Below are 17,842 nucleotides of genomic sequence, written 5' to 3'. Positions count from 1 at the left end.
CCCAAATGGTATTACAAAGAGTCAAACTGAAACACAACAAATAGCATTTTACCTCCCTGAGTTGTTCAAAAGACAAAACCAGCTCTCTTGACTGAGTCACCCAGGGATAGTTAGATCAGGAGATTAAGGGGCTAGAGACTCAAGCATTTCTTAAACACTAAGATGGATCCCCACCTACTGCATTACTTGCTATATTCCTCTTCTCTATGTTACTTGGCACATTGTTATGGTATCTAGTATAGTTTTTGTCCTTTCATTGTCTTGCTACATCTGATGTATTAAAATAAGATACAGAGAATGCCATAATCTGGATTGAATTGATTAATGTATTTTGCTTCTGATTAGTAGGTATAAAAATGAGATCCTCAAATTAATACAGATTGTGCTTCAAATGATTGTGCTCAGTACAAAATAGGAGAAATGTGGAAGCATATTAAAAACCATTTTAGTTCAACTTAAAATATTAAGAAATAACTATTTCTCTAAGTTAAAAACTTTTCCCTCTGGAAGAATTTATAAAAGGTGGGCTAAGGGCCTGGGAAAATGGAATAAGAATGGTACCAAAGTTAAAGCCAGAGATACCTTTAGTCTAGTTTAAGTCATTGTCCTTGTATCCCCAGAAGGATTAAGGGTTATGACCCACCCAAGGACAGTATCCTCTTTATCCTCTCTTAAGAGATTGGAGTATTGATCAAGAAGAGGAAGTCACTTTGATTATTTAGAGGAATCATCAGAGAAGGGACGGAGAAGTCTTAGAATATTTACGTGATGATTATTCCATTAGATGAGGCAGGGAGAATTTTAACTACAAACTGTATTTTCTTATATAATTCCCTTTCCCTTATTCAAGATTCCTATAAATGTCTTCTCAAGTTGTCTTGGGAGAAAGAGATGTAGAGGGGGCATGACTAAATTCAGTATGAGGTAATTTTTTCCTCTAAGCTAGAAATACTTGGATTTAGAATGATGTTAGATTAATAAAAATTGTTTCTGGCAAACTTGTGCCTAAAATGCAGAGTAAAGTATTAACCTTGAGTCTGTGGCATGTCAGGATGGGCTGAAGAAGCTACTGGCATTTGACTTAGAGAAGAGGTTTGGTAGGGAGAAAGGGAGAAAGGCAGAAAACCATGGTACCTGATACCCATCTTCAAGTAGGAAAAGATGGTAGATTTTGTTTCACTTGGTCCCAGAAGACAGAAGGTGGAGCAATGGGGAGAGGTACAGAGAGGCAGAGTTAGGATTTATATAAGAAAAAGCTTTCAAGCTTTCTAACAATCAAGCTGTCCTACACTTTCTAATAATTAAGTGCAATGACCTGTCTTAACAGGTAGTGAAATGTTCTTCAAAAGCAAAGGCTCAACTATCACTTGTTAGGCCTAGAATACTAAGTGATGATTGTAGAGAGGATTCTGTTCACTTCTGGATAGATAAACTATGTAGCCTCTGGTCCTTTCCAGTTCTGAGACTCCATAACAACTGGGGGAGATTGGAAATGCAAACCTCTCACCCCACACCCCCAAGAAAGACATTACAAACTGACCCATCCTAGGACTGGACCTGTATCCTTTTATGCATCTTCAATAGGTTCTGACCACTTAAGTCAATGGTCCAAAACCCTGACCAAGATCATATTATAGAAGTCTCCTGTACATACTGAGGCTAGAAGAACAAATTTCTTTAAAAGCCTAAATAAATTGATGTATACTATCTAATTTATCTCTCCAATGTTTGCATCTAAGAAGAAAACAACATCATGAGAGCAGAAAATTCTCGATAAAACGATTTAGATACCAGTGTATTTTTAAGGAAGAAAATATCGTGACATTATGAAAGGCCCAATTTGGCAGAAACTAGTGATAAGCACTCATTTTTTCTTCATGTTCTTCCAAAGAATGGCTTTCAGCAAAGTGTCCTATAAAGTGAATTTCTGTTAAATAAATTGTATCTTACTGGTTCCTATCCACAAAATTGGGCATGTATGTGTCTGGAGGGGGGATTATTCCTTGGGTGCACATTTAAGAATAGAATAAACCTCTTGAAATTACATACTTAAAGGGAAAAAAACTGATAAAACTTTAATAATGTTAGATAAATATTAAAAATTAATGTATTTTCGTGGCTAATACAAAAATTTGTTTTGCATAACTTCATATGTATAGTAGGTATCATATTTCTTGCCTTCTCAATGTGTGGGGGAGGGAGTAGAGGGAAGGAGAAAATTTGGAACCAAAAATAAAAATAAAATTTTAAAGTTAATGTATTTTACAAATATTAGTAATAACTTCTACATTCTAAGCTACATTTTTAAAAAATTCTCAAAATGAAAACTTAGTACAATACCAGCAACTGTGCCTCACAAACTTAAAACTACAGAGACATCCCGTCATAAAGCTTTGGTGATTACACTGTGTTATTTGTTTTATTTTCTTTTTTTGTTTTGGTTAAATCAACCTCCAATTTCCTTAACATTTCTAAGTCTAGATGAAGGTACTTATTTATTCCTCCCCCTCCCCCCAATCCCCCAGTGATAAAGAGTGAATTATTCCTTAAATCACTTGGCTGCTTTTAAAACATTCAAAGAATGAAACAGAAAGAATTGAATTTTGAGTCAAAGGACATGGATTCAAATGCTACCTCTACTACTTATCATGTGTTTTTGAGCAAGTCACTTAACCCCTTGTTAACCAAAAGGGGTTCCTTCACAACTCTCCAGGTCTCAGTTTCCTCTCTATAAATGAGAAGAGAATGAAGTAGACAACTTCTGAGTTCCCATCAACTCTAAATATACCATCACAGCAGCTAAAATTTTGCTCCTAACCCTGGAAAGAAGTAGGAAATTACTTAATTGTTAGAAAGTGGTAGGCAAGCAGGCCTCCTAGGCTAAGAAACTTAAAGAGCTACCACACTCATAGCAGACTGGTGGGGAAGCAGTGCCTTAAATCAACCTTTGGCTTAATAATGAATTCTCTTAAATGAATTTCTGTATGTTTATTTGGAAGACATACTGGAGTATAAACATTTACTTAACAGGATAAATACCTTAACTTTAGTGGGACTCAGTGGCCTAAAGCATATGAAAAACAAAGAGAGTTTTCCTTTCTAGATAGTATTTCCAAACTAAACAGTAAAACTTTTAATTGTAGGATGGAATGGGGAGGAGGAGGGGGAGGATCAAACAAAAGTAAAACAAAATAACTGATGAACATTAAACAAATATATAATAGTGCTGTTCATATTTTCTAAATTCCAGTACTGCTACTGTGTGTGACCTTGGGCAAGTTACTTTCTAATCTCAGTTTCCTTGCTTGAAAAAGCAGGGAGAAGGGGTGTCCCACATGATCTCTATGGTCTCTTCCCTCTCTAAGTCCCATGACCCTGTGGAAATATGCAAACAGTGTAGTTACTCAAGAATTTATAACAGAAATAAACAAAATCATCACATCCAACTTAAATGTGAGAAGGAAGCAAGACGTTGCAATTCTAATAATTACAAGGAAACAACCTATTTAGAACTCACAAATAATATGTGGCCTAAATGTGAATATAATTTCTAGAAAGGACAAGGCACCTTGAGTACAACCTGAAAGAGAATACCAGAACATTAAAGATTATTAAATAATGACAGAGATAGCTTACCCAAAGATGTTGACTGAAAGGTCTTCTCAAAAGGCAGAAGAGAAAATCCCACTCCTAGAGTGGTTGTGTCCTTGAACCCCACATAAGTTCTCGTGAGACTCTGACACACAAGCTAATTTTAAAGCTAATAGGTCACATTCTACAGACTATAACCACAAGTATGTTAATGTCAAATTACTTTCTTATATTTAGACAACAAAGCACAAACAAAATTGATTATTCTCCATCTGGGAAAACTTTGGTCTACTACGAAGGAGTCACTTCATTTCCTGTGTCTCTAAATGGGTCTACACATCTGAACTCAGCTGAAACGCTCTCTTTCTCTCTTTGAAATGGAGCAAAACAGTGTTCATATAATGAGGCTTGGTTTCTTGCCTTTAATGATAATTTTTCCCAACGTTCTTCTGATAACATTCCAGTTATCATCATTACTGGGATTTTTTTAGCCATCTGAACAATCTAAAAGAAAAAAAAAATTCTCGCCAGAATCATCTTTTCTGTCCATCCTATACTATAATTCAGAAAAGCACATTTTAAGTGGTTTACAGAATGAATACATTCTAAGAGAATCAAGCTTAATTTTATCAAGATGATATCGTGCTATTGTTGCTGAAGAGTTTCTTCCAATAAGGTTAATGTTCTACATACAATATATACCTTACTAAATCTCCCAACATCCCTATGCAGTAAGAAAGCTCCAAGCACATTATCTCTATTGAGAGGATTGGGTGATGACGTTAGTTACAGGAAGATTAAACAACTTGTCCAATGTCATACAGAAAGCTGGAGATGAAACAGGCTCTCAGCTGTTCTGACTGCTTTTGAGTAGAGCTCTGGACTCTGACTTTTCTTTTCTAGAATCTTGCATAAGGTAAATTGCCAAAACATAAGCAAGGGAAAAGGTGAGATAAATGAATATATAAAGAATTCACCTACAACACAGATCTACATCTACAAGATAGATCTATATAATCCAATGATATTTCCTTCATACCTCTTCCTCCTCCTTCTCCTCCTCTTCCCCAGAAGAAAAATGCCAGGAAGAATCTTGATGCCCCCCAACTCTGTGAAATTAGTTATGTGCACTAAGACAATGTAGCTTGTAGGATTACTTAGCACGGAAAAGAAAACATCCAACAAATGACTAGTCTCTTTCACTTTTAAATTTGGTTTGCTGCCAGGAAACGTCCGAAATTTGTTGTTAGCATTCTGAATATCCACTATATTCTGTCCCCAAATGGAGACCATAATACTTGCCAAATAATTATTACAGAAGAATGTGAAAAATGAATGATGAGGTAATGTCTGTGAAGTGCTCAAATCACTTTAGAGAGTTGTGGTAAAAGGTACTGTTTTAATTAATATTTAAAAATATTCTACCCAGATCTGATCTTCTTTCTTTTCTCTGCAGAATAATTTCATATCCAAAAATTATACTAGCTTGTCTATTAAATAAATTCACGTTACCAAGAGCATACAAAATAAGCAAGGAATGCCATTCTACTTACATGTGGATGATTATGCCTACCATTAGTCAAATGAAGATGCAATTTATTAAGTTGCACTTGCTGATGACTTGGAAGCACAGGTTAAAACATGAAAAAGAGGAGACCCAAATTTCAGAAGGTAGTCTTTACTAACATTATACACTGCAGCCCGGTTTGAAAGATTGGGACAGAATCCAATAAGCATTTCCAAATGAAATGACTTCAATGGCAGCCACATCCTAAGCCAGTTGACATTTTTAGTCCTAAAGTCATGCACAAGGAGGAAAGGAATAAGAATAGCTACTTGGGTCCTATTACTAATGTGCTGTGAAAAAATAATTTTCAAAGTTCAAGGGGAAAAAAAATCAATTGCTTCCTTCCACAAAGCTTTCATTTCTATACGTATACCTGCAAAAGGAGACTAAAGACTTGTCTTCATTTTGAGAACATTATCAATGTAATATATACAAGGTTTACTATACCCTAGTCTTTACCTCAATGTCTTCCTATTTTTTGCCGACAGACGAGTTTTACATAGTTTTAAATTATGTACCTGAGATGATGTTATCACTTCTATAGAGTAACCAGTTGTTGCCATGCAAAACCCTCCATTATTTGTCTATACCTTCCCTATTCAACCATATCTCCCCAAACTACCCAACGCATAGCTTCTACCCCAGTCAAAACAGTCTCTATATCATTCTACACACATGCCATGCCCATTCTCACAACTGTACCTAGATCCATGCAACCTCACCTTTGGGTATACCCTTCCCTTCTCCTTTCTGCCTATCAAAAATCTATTCAAAACTGTTCTGATTTAAAATGTCAAGGAAGAGGGACTGAATGGAATCAGTCTTCTCATATAAACTTAGCCAAATTTCCCTTTCTCCAACAAATATAAATACCAAAAAATACTTAAAATAGAAAACAAAAATGAGCAAAAAAGCACCAATGCAATCTGAAAATACTAGAGCACAACATTTAAACAATATGAAAATATCATAGAGAAAGTCTAATGAATAGTTAACATGGCATTGTCCATGAAATATCAATAAATCTACAGAAAGATTTATATTAGATGAATCCCTTGTGATGAATGTAGCAGAGAATATGGACAATAGTTTAAACATGGTGAGAAGGCATGGATGAGTTATGATTTGCAGAACTGGAGAGAATACTCTAATCGATGAAATCACATCAGAGTAACAAAGTTAAAGCAAATCAATCAGTCAAGTACTAGAAGAAATGCAGCTGGCAAAAAGAAACCATGCAAGGCACTTCTAAAACAATCCTCAGATAGATAAGTGACACATTCAAATAAAAATAAAAATTTGAAAGGCCAAGAACATCACAAGGCCAAATAACAGAACTTGAAGAAAGCAGAAAAATCACCCAAGGAGGTTAGGTGAGAATTAAAAGAAGGGAATAAAGAATAGGAAAATAAGGAATAAAATGATAGTTTAGTGACTTTAGTAGAAAATTTAAAGAACTTCAAAGAAAACAGAATTGCAAATCATGCAGAATATCTGTAAAAACAGGCTAAAAGATCACTGATATTCAAATTACTAGAACAAAATGACAGACTTAAATTACAGATCACTATGCAGAAAACTCAGTACTACTGATATTGCCATATATTTAGCAAAACAACAACAAAAATCTAAGCACCATGTTTAAGGAAATTGACAAAGAAAATTTCCTCAAATTACTTAAAACTGGTAATGTATAAGTCGAAATAACCCATAGTACACTGACAAGAAAGAACTCAAGATTTCATATGCCTAGGCACATCATAGTTAAGTTTCTAACTGCTAGAATAAATGAACAAAGCACTTGACAAGGAAAAATAATTAGAATCACAGCAATCTTTTCAAGGAAGTTATGCAAAGATAGCAGAAATTAGAGTATGATGGTTACAAAACTCAGAAGACTATGAATCTAAAACTATTTACTCAGTGAAACTTAGCAAGATGTACAAAGATATGTACAAAGTGATGAATCTGAAAAGCAAATAGACTTTTAAAAGTTTACAGACAGATATAGCCCCTTGAAGGACGTCTTCAAACAACAAATGTTTCCCAATCAAAAAAAGATAATTCTTTAATGTAAAGGGAAAGAGTAGGCAATGCGCATGTATATGACACTGTGTCAGGCACTGTGCTTAGCACTTTTACAAATAAACAACTCTTATAAAACAACATAGAAGAACACTCATGACATTTTGTCAGCTAGATCACTAAACTTCAGAGGAGGGTTTCAGACAAAGGGGGGAAAATCAATTTTGGGAAAGTGGTGGGGACAGGGCAATCCCAAAGTGAAGAAGAGCCTATCTCAGATAAAGGCTAAGTCCAAGTTAAAGTAACATACATATTTCTCTTCTTTTGCTTTTTATTTTGGAGGGCAATTGGGGTTAAATGACTTACCCAAGGTCACACAGCTAGTTTTTGTGTTAAGTGTCTGAGGCCAGATTTGAACTCAGGTCCTCCTGACTTCAGGGCCAGTGCTCTATTCACTGTGCTACCTAGCTGCCCCCATACATATTTCTTAACAGAGGAACTTTGTTTATAGTGGCTCTGTCAAATTTGAAATAATAATAGAAAAACCAAAAAATTATAACCATATATGTAAACAGCCTAAACTTCCCAGTAAAAATAAAAAAGAGCTAAGGAAGAGCTTGGAAAGCACAATCTAACAATGTGTTGTTTAAAGGAAAACATATCTAATTCAAAAGATCTATGATTCAAATTTAAAGGCTATTCCAGCAGATTGAAGCATACTATTTTCACTTTCTTTTTTATTGTTTCTTTCTCATGGTTTTTCCCTTTTGTTCTGAATTCTTTCACAACATGACTAACGTGGAAATATGTTTAACAGGTTGTTGTTGTTCTTGTTGTGTTTGTCCTTCATTCTTGAAGGTGACCATGACAGCAGGGAATGATGACATGACTTGTAGTTGACTTGGATTTGAGGGAGGGAGGGCTGTGCAAGGTCACCTGCTCACTTTCTCCTCCAGAGCCATCTGGATCCAGTGGCCTGAGATTCATCAGGATGACTGGAAATGACCCAGGATGCAATGGAAGACACTGGACCTTTTAGGCTAAGGTTTTTCAGGTTCTCACTTTGAGTGAGGTAATGCCCATTCAGTGAACAGACCTCTTAAAGAAGTGAGTTAAGGGAGAGCACCTTTAATAAAAAACAAAAAAACATGATTTAACATGATTGTACATGCATAACCTATATCAGATTAATTGCTGTCTTAGGAAGGGGGAAGAAAAGAGAGAGGGAGGGAGGAAAATTTGGAACTCAGAATTTTACAAAAATGAATGTTGAAAACTATCTTTACTTATAATTAGAAAAAATGAAATACTATTAAAGAAACAAAAATTAAAATGAAATACATTTTTTTAAATAAAGGCTATTCTAAAATTGACCATGCTACCATCAAAACAAAGAAGCAACAGTGCTACTAATGATGTTAGATAAAATTTAATTCAAAACAGAAAATAGTAATAGAAAAACACTACATAACAGTGACTGGCCCATGTGCAGAGTACCTTTGTGTTTCCAGCATGGAGGAGGCTGGGGAGGGGAAGAAAGCTGCTTTCCCCTAGTATTCCTCCTTCCCCTCCCTACTCCAAGCTCTCTCTTTTAACAGAAGATATTGTAAAGAAAAAGGAAAAAAAGGGAAAAAATAATCAACAAAACTATTCTACTTAGCTACCCATGGACCTCCCTACCCCTGCAAAGTTTAGATGTGTCTTCTCTGGTGCCATGCAGAGGCAATTGGTGGAGTACTGCATATAGTGCTGGGGTTAAAATCAGGAAGACCTGAGTTCAAATGTGACTGCAGATTCTTACTAGCTGTGTGACCTTGAGTAAGTCATTTAACCTCTGTTTGCCTCAGTTACCTCAAATGTAAAATAAGGATAATAATAGCATCCACCTCACAGGGTTCTTGTGAGGATCAAATGATAAATATGTTTTAAAAGTACTTATCAGTACCTGGCACATACTAGGTGCTATATAAATGTTTGTTCCTTTCTTCTCACATTTGTTTTTAATTTTGCAACATTCACTATTGATTGTTTTGTGGTTGTTCTTTCCATTTACATTATTGTACATATATATCTGCATATCTCATATATTATATAGTATATATGTTTACATATACTGCATAAATATGTATGTATACACACACAATTTTCTTGACTCTTACTTCACTCAGCATCAGTCCAGGTAAATCTTCCCATGCTTCTCTGTATTCTGTATAGCACAGTAACATTTATTCCATTACAGTAACAAAATTTGTTTAGCCATTCCATAATCAAAGGCTATCAACTCTGTTTCCAATTAAGTAGAATTGACACAAGAGAAAATATACTTTAAAAATTTTCACATTTTCTGTAGGTTGTCCAGTATGGTGTAAGCACAAGCAAGGTGGGATTTTTATTGTCTTTCTTTTTACAGTTCAGTTTCCCAGGGTCAGGCTAAATTGCAAACATCTTAAGGATTAATCTCCTTTGAACCCTGATAATTCACAGCTGTGTGGAGTCATGTAGGTTTCATGCCTTCTGGCTCTGAGCCCATCAGAGGCCAAGTCTTTGTTATATATTCTGGGAGGTTGGCATTTTGCTTTGGGGGTTTGCTCATGAGAAGGATCTTTTGATTTCCTGGAAAGGACTCTGGGTAACTGTTTGTTAAGAGCCCCCTGACTATTCAAATGTTGGTGCTCTCCCAGTCTGGTGGTGTATGTAGGTGGTTGTATTATTCTGTTTAGACAGTTGGAGCCCTATCTATTGAATTCTTTCTTGGATATTCACTTATTTCTACTTATCTGTAATTAAAGTAAGATTGTTGACCCCTTTAAAGTTGTCTTTCCTTTAGAAAAGCTCATGAAAGAACCTGTGCTAGCGGCCCACCCTTTGTGTTAGTGTGGTTGCTATTACATACCGTACAGTGAAAAGATCACTAGCTTTGGAGTCCAGAGGACCTGGATTCACATCCTGGCTTTGCTGTGTGCCTTAGGCAAGGATCATCTTCCTGAACCTCAGTTTCTTCCTCATCTATAAAATGAAAGGGTTCAGCTAGATGACTTCTAAAATCCCTTCAGGTTTAAAACTATAATCCAAATCCCTAGAGATTCATGGACTAGACTATGGTCTGACTCCAAGGGGTATGTGCTCAGCCAAATGGAAGGTGGGCAGATGGGTGACATTGCACCTTCCCTCAGATGATTAATTAAGAGGGAGGGTGGATGTCTCCAACTTCCATAGGTCTTCTCCATGATTTCCAATGCAACCATATTTACCCTTCACCCATTGCAACCTAATAAGCTACCCACAACTGCTACTGGGCAAGCTCCCAGTCTTCCATGTCTGCCTTCATGGTAGTTATAACCTATGCTTGAATGCATCAACCACAGAAGCAGGAGTGCAGGTGTCAATGGAAAATCCCTTTCCCCCCAATATACCAACCCATTCCCCTCCCCTTCAGATCACCTTGTGGCTTTGGCAGGGACATGGAAGGCTCTGACTAGGCCAGTGACCAGTCAATAAACCTCCACTGCCACCCCTTCCATGGTGAGACAGTGAGTCACACAGGATGAGTAGGTATGGATGAGTTGGGATCAGTGGAGGATTTCATTACATTATCTTGTCCCCCAAACCCGCCCCCTCTTGCAGATTTTCCTATTGTTGTAGAGGTCACCTCTATTCTTCCCATCACTTTGGTTTTATCCCAGATTCCTTACTTATACTCTCCCCACATATCCAAGCAGCTTCTAAAGCCTATAATTTCTACCTCAACAACATTCTTAACATCCCTTTCCTTGAGGCTCTCATCTCCTTTCTGTTGGACTTTTACAATGACCTTTTAACTCACTGTGAGGATCTCACTGCCTCATGTACCTCCAGTCCTACTCCAGGCCAATATGTCCCTAATCCAATCTACACCCCCCCAAGTAATCTTCCTAAAGAACTGGTCTGCCCACTCCATCCTCCCCTACAAACCCCTGTTCCTCAATCAACAAACTACAATGGCTTCTTTTTTTTTTTTGAGGGTGGAAGGCAGGGTAATTGGAGTTAAGTGACTTGCCCGAGGTCATACAGCTAGTAATTGTGTTAAGTGTCTGAGGTCACATTTGAACTCAGGTCCTCCTGATTCCAGGGCCAGTGCTCTATTCACTGTGCCATCTAGGTGCCCTGCAATGGCTTCTTATTACCTCTTGAATGAAATATAAACTCCTTTGTTCAGCATTTAAAGTCCTTCAAACCTGGCCCCAACTTACCTTTCTGAACTTATTATATATTACTCCCCTTCCTGTACTCTACAATCCACCCACATTGGCTTCTTCCTCACAGTCATACAAAAACACAACTAAATTATCCAAGCGTGAATAGATAACTAAAATAGGATGCCATCCATTAGGCAGAACCATATAAGCAAAGAGGAACAGATTGATATGGAAAGCTTCCTGAGCTGAAATCAGAGATCACATACTTTTGATTGTTGTTTTTTCACACATAAACAGTGAGTGCCCACACATAGGAAAAAACTGTTATGTTCACAGATTATTATGATTTTTATTTGATTGTTGCATTCTCTATCTTTGAGTTTTAAAATAGCTTTTAAACATTCACCAGTTCTACTACCCCCAGTGGTCAAACTAACTGAATAATTACTAATAAACAATTATTATTTTTATAAGTCTGCCCCTGCTCAGGATATTAACAAGAGATTTTTCAAAACAATACAGCACATTTGATCACATTGCTCTAAAGAGCAAAAGAGGGTTGTTTTTTGGGTTTTTTTTTTTTGCACTATTAGCAAATTTTTTTAATGTTCATTTCACCTCTTACTCATTTTTGTTTTTTGGTTGTGTCTGACTCTCTCTAACCCAATTTGGGGTTTTCTTGGCAAAAATCCTGGAGTGATTAGTGATTCCTTCTCCAGCCCATTTTATATATGAGGAACAGAGGCAAACAGGGTGAAGTGACTTGTCCAGGGTCACACAGCTAGTAAGGGTCTGAATCTGGATTTGAACTCAAGTCTTCCTGACTCCAGGCCCAGTACTCTATCCATTGTGCCACCTAGCTGCTCAAATCTTATGCCTTTAAAATGTTTATTTTTGTGAAATTTTATAATGTACATGCTGTAATAGTACAATGGTACAAGCATATAATTTATAAACAAATATACATCTATTAGAGGTGCATGCTTCCAATTTTATTAATAACATTTTTAATCAATAAAATGCCTAAGCCTGATAGAGAGTTTGAAAACCACTGGCCTTCTCTCCTTGCTATCTACCTCCCCACCCCCACTTCCTAATGCACTTATATATTACTTGCTTCACATTATAGTGACCTGTGTTTTCCTTATCATCCTAACAAACTATAATATCCATGGGGGAAGAAGCCATGTCTTACCAGAGGTATCAATAACCAACAACATTTCCAAGTACAGAAAAACTAAGACTAAAATGCAATTGGGAAATATTTAACAAAATAAATAAAAATATGTTACATTTAAAAATTAATCCAATATGAGACCCACAGGGATCCTTATGTATGGATTAGTGGACCCCGATTTCTATTTGAGTTTAAGACAACATTGTCTTATGTAAACTTTTTTATCTCCCCCATTCTCAGTACCTGGCACAGTGCTCTGAACCAGTAGATTATTGAATTGAACTGAGAAAAGTGTTGGGGCCTAAGCAAGTGGCCTAATGTGCCAGCAGATTCTATTAAATTTTACTTTCAATTCAAACACTTATTTATTCAAAACAGTTTCAGTCTATTACCTAATGTTTATAGATCGAGGCACTTGCACACAGAGAATTTCAACAAAATTATACATGACTAATTCATTGGCAGGACTAGGAAGGGACATCAGAAAGCCAACCTTCCATCTCCCCAGCTTCTTGTCTTTATGCAAAGCAGGTTCTCTGTTAAATTTTCCTGGAAATACAAGAACTGGTAGTAAATGTTTTAATATTTACAGTACCTGTTTTTCCAATAATAAAAAAGACAACTTCACGAAATAATCTGATCATAGTTTAGTTAAAACAATCAAACAGCCAAAAACCCTTTGAGATTTTCTGTGAGGTTGGTCCTCTTAGATTTGGGAGCAGATATAAGAGCTCTGGATTTAGTGAGTAAATCACTTCACCTTTCTGGGTGTCAGTTTCCTCATCTGTAAATGAAGAGGGTGTATTAAATGACTCCTGAAGTCTTTTCCATCTCACACATATGATCCTATGACCTAAGTGTAGAGAGTTCAGGTTCCTGAGTTGGTCCTCATGGCCACCTCATAGCTGAAGCATTCTCTCTCTACAGAGTGTAAACATCCCTATTAACACCACATTTAGGAACAATTGATTGAGTTAGGACAAAGTCATACAAACTGAGTCCCATCCTTGTACCTAGTCCTTGAAAGGTAGGACAAACCCAGAGATGGAGAGGACCAGAAGCAGGAAAAGAAGCCTCTACATCTTCTAGGCTACCATAGGGCACCTGAGGTCTCAGAAATGGCAGGAGTGTGAGGCAGCATTCCAGGGGTAATGAGTTCCTGGACAATGTGAGAAGCCGTAGGAATGAGAGCCAGCAGCAGAGGAATCATTGTGGAGTGACAGGAGCTCTGGGATAAGCAGAGAATCTGGGACCAAGTTTCCTGGATGTGGAAGAGTAATTCTAGGTAATACCAGGTTCCTGGACCATGTCTCCTGCAGAGAAGATGCTGAATTCCTAGACCAAGCAAGAGTTGGAGGCCAAAAATAACCAGTCACAGTGTATCAGAGCAAGCTCAGACCTTATTCTCTGCTAGTCTGTAATGCAGACTGTGTACGTTTTGGGGTGGGGGGAAGGATGCACTCTTTAGCAACCCCAAATATTTTATTTCAGGGAGAGACCACAAAAAGGGTAGTACTATAATACTAAAATCCTGTCTCTGGAATTACAAGCGGAAATTACAATCTGGAAAATGAGGCTAACTGGAATGAAGGTCTATTCTGTATCAGTACCAAATGCTTCTCCCTTGCTGTTGGGAGTGGATGGGAGGATTCAATTTTAGAGTAATCCCTCAGGAGGATGAAGACCAAACCAGAAAGTAAAATAGAGCTGTCTTGATTGATTATAGCAGAGATTCTTAACCTGGGTTAAGGTTTTGATCACTATTTAGATATTTCAATACGACTGACTCTTTGTAAGCCTATGTATTTTATTTTATGCACTTAAAAAAAGAATGTCTGAAACAGTCCATGAGTTTCACCAAACTGCCAAAAAGAACTCGTGGTTTATAATCTTTAATGTAAGCCTTCCCTGTTCTAAATCAGGTTATACAAAGCCGGTCCCATATTTGATGTATTGTTAGCCTGAGTGCTTGCATAGGAATTGATATCCTTTATGTTTTCTGTAGAGACCTAGACATAAACTTAGGAAGTCTCCAGGAAAGACTTCAGATAGTGGCAAATTCTTATGTTCCTGAAAGGAAATCTGCACATAGAGATACAAGCTAAGAGGATACCTAATGAAACAACCCCAAGACTGAACCCACTATGTGTAAACCCAAAGTTTTGGCTCCAGACTACAGGGTACAAGTGAAATCATGATTATAATTAAAAAGCAAGTAGAGAAGAGATAGAAAGAAAGAATAGAATGATGTTGAATTAAGCATATTCTGTAATGAAGTGTCAAAGTGAGTGGTATAGATAAGAACTTCCAAGGTTCAATTTCCAAGATTTCTTCGAACAACAAGCTCTTGTTCTGCCAACTGGAATGGTCACAGAAGGCTTGGTGGGCTTTGGACTTGGCCCTACAGGATAAGTAGGATTTGGACAGGCAAGATATGTACTTACCAAGTGAAAAGAAAGCAGCTGATTAACACCATCGATTTAGAACAAGAATTGAGAATTTTAGAACAGTTTAGAACAAGGGAATCTTACTAGTTATCCAGTTCAATCCCTCCATTTTACAAGGAAAAAAACTGAAGCCTTTTTTACAACAAAACAGAAAACCCCCTGAAGAGGGGTTATAACTTCTCTATTGTCACATAAGCAGCAAGAGCAAAGTCTTACAATCTGCTCAACTGATTCCAAATCCAGTTCTCTTGTTGTGATAGTCCACAGATACAAGTTCTGATTTTCTTCAACCTAGGGTGAATCATATAATCTCTCTAAATCCAAACTTTCTCAGAAATATGACTTTAACTAACTTGAGTCTGCCAAAGGATATTTGACATTAGATTAGGGGGTTCGGCAGGGGAAGGACATGGGGGTCTAGGAGGAGTAAACATGTTTTTAACTTTCTTTAAATTCTAAGCACTAATACAGGGCCTGGCACATAGTAAGCACTTCATAAATGCCTGTTGTCTCCCTGACTTCCAGAAAGAGGGAAATTAGGACAGGGAGGTAGTGTGAATAAGCTCTACCTAATTGGAATTACAGCCATTAACACATATTTCAGGACTTCATTGAATCTCCCAGGTTTTCACTGCTGATTTTTGAAAGGAAACCAAAGAAACCACCTCCTGACTTTTAGCTACAGTTTTAATGATCTTTACAAATAATGACTGATACTCCCTTCCTCTGCTCCCTCCCAAGCCATTTTTTTCCTACTGGTTTTTTTTTTTCTTGAATATCCTGTTGCTTTCCATTTTAAAAGATGGGAGGGGGGGAAGTAAAATGAAAAAGTAATCCAGTGAAGTAAGCAGAAGCAGAAAAGCAATATACAAAATGACTCAATGTAAATGGAAAGAAGAACAAAAGAAGCAAACTGAGGCTATGTAACTATGACCAGGGTTGCCATCCTCCCCCGCCCTAAGACATGAGAAAGACACACCTCCTTCCCTTCTTTTCAGAGAAAGGGGACTATGGAGGTGAAGCACTGCAGCTAATGTTGGAACTCAGGTGTTTTTTTTTTTTCAAGTACTAATCATTTAGCAGCTAGGTTGTGACAGTCTGAAAAATACTTCCCCATTGGCCAAAAAAAAGTCTAAAACATGAGAACAACCTTTTTCATGGAAGGAAGTTACTGCATTTTGATCGACCTACTGATTATACATATAAGAGTACTTCTCTTCAGTTAGGCTGTGAGATGCTCCTCACTTTGGGGGAGTCACGTTAGAAAAACTGGAAGCTAGGACACAGAGGAGAGAGTGCCAGATCTGGAGGCAGGAAGGCTCGTCTTCCTCAGTCCAAATCTGGCCTCAGACACTTCTTAGCCCTGTAATCCTGGGCAAGAAACTTAACAGTTTGCCTCAGTTTCCTCATCTGTAAAATGGGGATAATAATAGCATCTATTTCCCAGGGGTGCTGTTAGGACCAAAGGAGAGAATACGTGTAAAAGCACTTAGCACAGTGACCACATAAATGTTAGCTATAATTATAATTACTATCATCATCATCATCATCATCCCAGCTTTGAAATTCTAATCTTGTGATGGGGAGCCTGGCGGAGACTCAGTTAATGCAGTCTCTCAGCCTGGAGGCAGCTGGGGAGCTTGGATCAGGGAGAGAATCAAGATGTGTAGGGGAATTCCTCTGGCCAGACTGTAAAGCATACAGAGACATTCTGGAACTGGGTCAGATCAACCAATCACACGGTGAATGGAAGGCTCCAGCCAAGGCCTTTAAATGGTCTTAGTCTGCCCCTGCCATCGTTCTTTGCCCCTCTTCAATTAATTTGATCACTTTTAGGAGCAACCAGGTGGTGAAGTGGAAAGGGCGATGGGACTGGAGTCAGGAAGACAAAATCCAGTCTTGGGCAGTTACCAGCTGTGTGATCCTGGGCAAGTCATTTTATTTAGGTCTGTCTCAGTTTCCTCAAATGTAAAATGGGCATAATAGCATCTACCACATAAGGTTATTGTGCGGCTTAAATGTTTGTTAAATGTTCAGCACTTAATAAATGCTTATTCCCTTTTGCTAACAGCATATAGTGAGAGCTCTTATAGTAAGGGGAAAGGACTCAGTGCTTTCTGCCCTTTTAGGCCATGTGGCTCCAAGAAGGGTCTCAGTCCTTGGCATCTCTGTTTGTCTCTCCTATTAGACTGTAAGCTCCTTAGGAGAAGGGACTGTGTTTTGCCTCTTCTTTTGTAGTCCCAGAACTTAGTACTTCATTTTTCTTTTGAGGGTAGAAGGCAAGGCAATTGGGGTTAAATGACTTCCCCAAGGTCACACAGCTAGTTAAATGTTGAAGGCTGGATTTGAACTCAGGTCCTCCTGACTTTAAGGCTGGTGCTCTATTCACTATGCCACCTAGCTGTCCCCACTTAGCACATAACTTATTATTTCAGGGAGCTTGTTAGACTTAATGAGCCTCCCCAGCATATCTTCTAGATGGGATGAGACTCAAAATGTTAGATGATAAAAGAGGTGGAATTTTACCAAAAGGTGGGAAAAAAATCCCACACTTTGGATCTCATCCTACCCATGATTTCTTCTCTTTGTTAAGAATCTACCTCTAATTTTTTCCTGGCACACAGTAAGCACTTAATAACTGTTTATTGATTTATTATATATTATATAAATAATAAATATCATTATTATTTATTAAGAACTGTTATCTATTTCCTTTCCAGATGGCGCTAGCAGAGCACCTACCTTGTGACTTTGAGGGGTCTGGTGGGCACTCTGGCCTCCCAGCATTCTAGGCTGGATTTTGTAGCCAGCTGGCACCGATGCCTCTAGAAGCAGGAAACACCCTTCTAAACCTATGCCA

At 37.6% G+C, this 17,842-nt stretch overlaps 1 protein-coding gene across 16 annotated transcripts in view; it reads right to left on the bottom strand.

Moving 5' to 3' along the window:
* Positions 1-17,842, bottom strand: part of FRMPD1 (FERM and PDZ domain containing 1) — a 251,567-nt gene that overhangs the window by 116,513 nt on the left and 117,212 nt on the right. For 4 of the 16 annotated variants that reach the window (XM_069085266.1, XM_069085275.1, XM_069085277.1 and 1 more), the window contains one exon: positions 10,077-10,189. The exons of the other annotated variants lie outside the window; for them this stretch is intronic. The gene's annotated coding sequence lies outside the window, so the exon portion shown is untranslated. The remainder of the gene's footprint in view (positions 1-10,076; positions 10,190-17,842) is intronic. 16 annotated transcript variants of the gene reach the window in all.

This window comes from Petaurus breviceps, unplaced genomic scaffold (genome assembly GCF_028583685.1).
Source record: "Petaurus breviceps papuanus isolate PSGF00001 unplaced genomic scaffold, PetGlider_PUasm1.0 175, whole genome shotgun sequence".
Classification (NCBI taxonomy): Eukaryota; Metazoa; Chordata; class Mammalia; order Diprotodontia; family Petauridae; genus Petaurus; species Petaurus breviceps.
Note: the sequence above shows the minus strand (reverse complement) of the source record. Positions and strands in the feature narration are given on the sequence as shown.